The sequence below is a fragment of the Garra rufa genome, chromosome 13 (genome assembly GCF_049309525.1).
Source record: "Garra rufa chromosome 13, GarRuf1.0, whole genome shotgun sequence".
Lineage (NCBI taxonomy): Eukaryota > Metazoa > Chordata > Actinopteri > Cypriniformes > Cyprinidae > Garra > Garra rufa.
Window position 1 is genome coordinate 27,280,985 of NC_133373.1, and position 7,400 is coordinate 27,288,384.

The following is a 7,400-nucleotide window of genomic DNA, read 5'->3' on the forward strand; positions in this document are numbered from 1 at the left end:
AACAGTATTTTTTATCAAATAAATGCAGCCTTGGTGAGCATAAAAGACTTTCATAAATATTTGTAAAAATTACCATAAGCATTAGCAAAAGACAAAAAAGTTAACCATTTTATTCCAAATATATTTAAAATCTAATTTCTACCACAGAATGCTATTTAATAACTAATATGATGGAAATTACATACAAAACAAAATAAATACTTTAAAAGACTATAGAGTGGGAAAAGTATAAACAGTGAGTTTATTTTCCAAAAGTGGTTATAGTTGAAGAAACACCCAGACTAAAACATGACTGTCGTCATCCTGTTCATCAGATGGTTTTTTATTTTGAGTTGATGACTGAAGTGTGGACGAAGAGGTTCGAACTCTTTAAACAGGTCACACACAATCTTGCTCTGCACTCATTTCTCTCCTTTTTCTTTATTCGTTTGGTGTTATGCTGATGAGACTTCGCTCCCTGTGATGGCCCATTTGACCAAATTTCTCCTGTGAGGGTCATCGGAAATTTGATTTACTGTTCCCGAGGGAAATAAGAATGGCAGAAGGAGGCTGGCCAGACCCAGGTTATAGAGCCACTTGGGAGGGGGGAAAAGAAAGGAAAGTGGGGTGGTTTCCCATCAGGCAAAGCAATAACCTCACCTCCGTTGAGCGAGCAATAATATCGCCACAGGACCAAATAAAACTGCGAGAAGCTTATCAGCACCACTTGGGTTGAAAGCCCACTGAGTTGAACAGTCACAAAATACAAATGCTTTTGGCATTTATAAGCAGCTGTCATACAATGGCCACCGAGAATATTTCCTCCGGCCATGTTTCTGGACTCTTCTGTTGCCTATGGTCTTCCACCACACTGTACGGCAACAGTTCAATTATCTAAAATCTAGTCCTAGACGGAGCAAGCAGACTTCCTGCAGTTGTATACAACATCACATCAGGTGTTATGCTACAAAAAACAAACAACACTTTAATGGCAGTTATATTAGCTTATTGTAAGTGCCTGCAGGTAGCTGCGTACACCCAGACTGACCCTAAAACACTGATCATGCTTTATTGCCCATTATATCACAGACCCTGCTAATGTGTCCCAGTCTTACACTACATTGTGATAAAATGCATCAATGTATTAAAAACAGACTTTACTGCCTCTCTGCCCGCAAAATCTTATTTTGTATTTTATGCGGGCAATCAGTTTGTAACTCTGTGTTTTTCTTACATTAGGTGATATTAGAGATTGATGATGTGATAAAACTGTGACTTAGTGGATGTGTTTAATTATTATTCATGTAGAGACACAGGCAGGACAGAATTTACTGCGTCTGTACGGGGCAGCAGCTTCTGCGCTGAGGTAATTTGTGAGGTGGATTCACAGCGTAGTTTTCTCTAGCTGTATTTTAACTTCCTTTGGTTTCCTCATTGCCCTTTTCCACTGACTGTGATGGTGCAGAGTCAGTGTTCATGTTTTGATGATAATTTTAACATAAAAACATGACAAAAACATGCCTGTGGGAACTTTGTCGCAAGATGCAAAATACATACCAATAACTTGTTATCGTTTTCGTACACAGCTATGATTATAGCCCCATATGTTTCGCTTTCCGAACATAAAACAGCTTGCTTGGTAGCTCAGACGGCACAGAATTTGACTTAGAACGATGAGTTCTTGGGTACGAATCCTGTGAAAAACATGACACACGATGAAAGAGCTGAAAGATGAGTTATAGTGGCATTCAATGAACATTTCAAGTCAGAACTGTGTGACACTTAACCAATGTCACATAAAACGTACAGTCATCTGTTCAGAGGAAAAAACAAACACTATGAAACGTACATGGCAGTATGCATTTTGCGCCTTGCGAAAAAGTTCCCACAGGTACGTTTTCTTTATGAGATCTGGTTGCATTAAAAGTGTATTTTAAAGGGATAGTTCACCTAAAAAAAATGAAAATTCTGTTGTTAATTACTCACCCTCATGTCATTCCATTTCTGTAAGACCTTCGTTCATCTTCAGAACACAAATTAAGATATTTTTGATGAAATCTGAGAGCTTTCTGACTCTGCATAGACAGCAATGCAACTGACAAGTTCAAGGCCTAGAAAGGTAGTAAGGACATTGTTAAAATAGTCCATGTGACATCAGTAGATCAACTGTAATTTATGAAGCTATGAGAATATTTTAAAGATGATTTACTACTCATTTCTTTGATATCATCGTCCCTCGTACTACACTTAAAGGGGAGTTTAAAGGATTAGTTCACTTCCAGAACAAAAAATTACAGATAATTCACCCCCTTGTCATCTAAGATGTTAATGCCTTTCTTTCTTCAGTATGAACTGAAGAATGAACTTACAAAATGCAGTTTAAATGCAGCTTCAAAAGGCTCCAAACGATCCCAGACGAGGAAGAAAGGTTCTTATCTAGCGGAATGATCGGTTATTTAAAATAAATAAATAAATAAATAAATTACACACTTTATACACTTTTTAACCAATAATGCTCATCTTGTCTAGCTCAAGCTCTTGTCTAGTTCCAGACAGGTAGGGAAAAAATTCCCCTCTTATTTTCTCCTCCAACTTTAAAATTCGTCCTATATCACTGTTTTACCTTTTTTTGTAAATGGTGTTTGACCTTATTTGTACGTTCACTGTAAACACCGGGTTGGTACTTTTGCAGTGATGTAGGATGAATTTGAAGTTGGAGGAGAAAATGAAATGGGAGTTTTTCAACCTACCCTAACTGTATTGAACCGGAGTGCAGACAGGAGCTAGACAAGACGAGCATTTGAGGTTAAAAATTTTATAAATTGTACATTTTTTTTATATTTTAGAAAATAATTGATTGTTTCGCTAGATCAGAAGACTTCTTCCTCAGCTGGGATTGTTTAGAGCCCTTTGAAGCTGCATTTAAACTGCATGGAAGTTCAAACTCGCGGGCACTATATGGAGAAAATTCCTGAAATGTTTTCCTTAAAAAACATAATTTCTTTACGACTGAAGAAAGAAAGACATGAACATCTTGGATGATAAAGGGGTGAGTAAATTATCTGTAAATTTTTGTTCTGAAAGTAACTAATCCTTTAAGGAGGTGTTGCGCATTGAAATATCTGAAGTTTTAGGAACTACTGAGGCCGAAACTCGCTATCTGACATAGTCATTGGCATAGATCCCATTCCCACGTCTTCACCGGATGAAAAACTGTTGGCGGTCCGCTTTAAGGAATTAGAACTGGAACTCTGTTACCGACGATAGCAAATTCAGCTGCTACAGGTTTCGAGCTCTAGAGCTTGAAACGTAGCGTGGTATTTGACTGAAAGAGCTGGAGCTCGAGTTAAAGACTGTCCAAGCTCAACACCCCTCTCCAGGGCAAAGGAAAATGTTATTCTGGGGCCAGTGAGTGCATTCTCTCTTCTCCCTGCAGCGTCGCAAACCGCACCAGTAAGTTCCTCTGAATTTGATATTAGTAAACAAATCTTGTTAGTTCTGTCATTCAGAAAGAGTGAAGTTTGCACGTACTGTACTTCACTATTTTTGAACGCATCACAACCACATTATAGTGGCCTAGAAATATTTGTCCTTTGCTTTTTGCAGTGCAAACTATTAGAAAAAGCACAAGAAGTGTGTTCTGCTCTAACATTAGAACAAAGTTTGGATTATGATGTGATTAAAATCTTTGTTCTCATTAAAAAACGGTTCTTTTGTTTTTCAAAACTCTTCCGTGTTGTCACCTTTACCCTAGATGAGGCGAAACACGAAATTGGGGGCTCGTCCGGGATTTCAACCCAGGACCTCACACTTACAAGAGTACTGCAATGCTTTTTTGTGGTGCTGCTGATACAGGAGCCAGCATTCTGACATAGAACCCTGATGCACTGTGCAGAAAAAGTGGCCAAACCCCTCTAAAACCAGCCTGCTGACTAGCTATGACCAGCTAAAACCAGGCTGGTTGACCAGCTAAAACCAGCCAACCAGCCTAGGCTGGTTTTAGCTGTTTTTTTTTTCACCAGGGATGTCTTGCTTTCAGTGAACGCGTGTTGAAGACTGACACGGAAGAGAAGAAGTCATTATTTTTGTTTTATTTATGCACAAATAGTATTCTTGTAGCTCTAAAAACTAAGGTTGAACCACTGATGTCACATGGACTATTTTAAATATCCTTCCCAGCCAACATGCATATGTGGGGCCCACATGGTTTATGCTTGGGCTATATGGGTACCAAGTGGGCATGGTCCCAAAATGGGCATCTTATCTGGGGCCCACTTGAGGTAGCTAAGTAGGTCCCACATGGGTCAAAAGAGGTGGGCTCCCCATGTAGGTCCCAGCTGGGTCACTAATGAGCAATGAGCATATGGGCTCAAAATGGTCTATACAAGTGGGGCCCATATGGGTTTAACATATGGGTCAGTCATGGGCAAACTCAATCAATCCCATACAGGCTGCCTACATGGGGCCAAGGTAGTACCCATATAGTTACCGTCTATATGGTTTAAGAATGGGGAAACACATACGGGGCCCGCTTTGATGAACCATATGGGTTTGGCATGGGCAAACTCAATCAATCCCATACAGGCTGCCTGGATGGGGCCAATGTAGTACCCAGATAGTTACCATCTATATGGGTTCAAAATGGGGAAACACATATGGGGCCCACTTTGATAAACCATATTGGTTTGGCATGGGTAACCTCAAACAATCCCATATAGGCTGCCTACATGGGGCCAAGGTAGTACCCAGATAGTTAACGTCTATATGGGTTCAGAATGGGGAAACACATATGGGGCCCGGTTTGATAAACCAAATGGGTTTGGCATGGGCAAACTCAATCAATCCCATACATGCTGCCTAGATGGGGCCAATGTAGTACCCAGATAGTTACCATCTATATGGGTTCAAAACGGGGAAACACATATGGGGCGCACTTTGATAACCCATATGGGTTTGGCATGGGCAAACTCAATCAATCCCATACAGGCTGCCTAGATGGGGCCAATGTAGTACCCAGATAGTTACCATCTATATGGGTTCAAAACGGGGAAACACATATGGGGCCCACTTTGATAACCCATATGGGTTTGGCATGGGCAAACTCAATCAATCCCATACAGGCTGCCTAGATGGGGCCAATGTAGTACCCACATAGTTACCATCTATATGGGTTCAAAATGGGGAAACACATATGGGGCGCACTTTGATAACCCATATGGGTTTGGCATGGGCAAACTCAATCAATCCCATACAGGCTGCCTAGATGGGGCCAATGTAGTACCCACATAGTTACCATCTATATGGGTTCAAAACGGGGAAACACATATGGGGCCCACGTTGATAAACCATATGGGTTTGGCATGGGTAAACTCAATCAATCCCATATAGGCTGCCTACATGGGGCCAAGGTAGTACCCAGATAGTTAACGTCTATATGGGTTCAGAATGGGGAAAAACATATGGGGCCCGGTTTGATAAACCATATGGGTTTGGCATGGGCAAACTCAATCAATCCCATACAGGCTGCCTACATGGGGCCAAGGTAGTACTCAGATAGTTAACGTCTATATGGGTTCAGAAAGGGGAAACACATATGGGGCCCACTTTGATAACCCATATGGGTTTGGCATGGGCAAACTCAATCAATCCCATACAGGCTGCCTAGATGGGGCCAATGTAGTACCCAGATAGTTACCATCTATATGGGTTCAAAACGGGGAAACACATATGGGGCCCACGTTGATAAACCATATGGGTTTGGCATGGGTAAACTCAATCAATCCCATATAGGCTGCCTACATGGGGCCAAGGTAGTACCCAGATAGTTAACGTCTATATGGGTTCAGAATGGGGAAAAACATATGGGGCCCGGTTTGATAAACCATATGGGTTTGGCATGGGCAAACTCAATCAATCCCATACAGGCTGCCTACATGGGGCCAAGGTAGTACTCAGATAGTTAACGTCTATATGGGTTCAGAAAGGGGAAACACATATGGGGCCCACTTTGATAAGCCATATGGGTTTGGCATGGGCAAACTCAATCAATCCCATACAGTCTGCCTACATGGGGCCAATGTAGTACCCAGATAGTTACCATCTATATGGGTTCAAAACGGGGAAACACATATGGGGCCCACTTTGATAACCCATATGGGTTTGGCATGGGCAAACTCAATCAATCCCATATAGGCTGCCTACATGGGGCCAAGGTAGTACCCAGATAGTTAACGTCTATATGGGTTCAGAATGGGGAAACACATATGGGGCCCACTTTGATAAACCATATGGGTTTGGCATGGGCAAACTCAATCAATCCCATACAGTCTGCCTACATGGGGCCAATGTAGTACCCAGATAGTTAACGTCTATATGGGTTCAGAATGGGGAAACACATATGGGGCCCACTTTGATAAACCATATGGGTTTGGCATGGGCAAACTCAATCAATCCCATACAGTCTTCCTACATGGGGCCAATGTAGTACCCAGATAGTTAACGTCTATATGGGTTCAGAATGGGGAAACACATATGGGGCCCGGTTTGATGAACCAAAAGGGTTTGGCATGGGCAAACACAATCAGTCCCATACAGTCTGCCTACATGGGGCCAATGTAGTACCCAGATAGTTAACGTCTATATGGGTTCAGAATGGGGAAAAACATATGGGGCCTGGTTTGATAAACCATATGGGTTTGGCATGGGCAAACTCAATCAATCCCATACAGGCTGCCTACATGGGGCCAAGGTAGTACTCAGATAGTTAACGTCTATATGGGTTCAGAAAGGGGAAACACATATGGGGCCCACTTTGATAAGCCATATGGGTTTGGCATGGGCAAACTCAATCAATCCCATACAGTCTGCCTACATGGGGCCAATGTAGTACCCAGATAGTTACCATCTATATGGGTTCAAAACGGGGAAACACATATGGGGCCCACTTTGATAACCCATATGGGTTTGGCATGGGCAAACTCAATCAATCCCATATAGGCTGCCTACATGGGGCCAAGGTAGTACCCAGATAGTTAACGTCTATATGGGTTCAGAATAGGGAAACACATATGGGGCCCAGTTTGATAAACCATATGGGTTTGGCATGGGCAAACTCAATCAATCCCATACAGGCTGCCTACATGGGGCCAAGGTAGTACTCAGATAGTTAACGTCTATATGGGTTCAGAATGGGGAAACACATATGGGGCCCACTTTGATAAACCATATGGGTTTGGCATGGGCAAACTCAATCAATCCCATACAGTCTGCCTACATGGGGCCAATGTAGTACCCAGATAGTTAACGTCTATATGGGTTCAGAATGGGGAAACACATATGGGGCCCACTTTGATAAACCATATGGGTTTGGCATGGGCAAACTCAATCAATCCCATACAGTCTTCCTACATGGGGCCAATGTA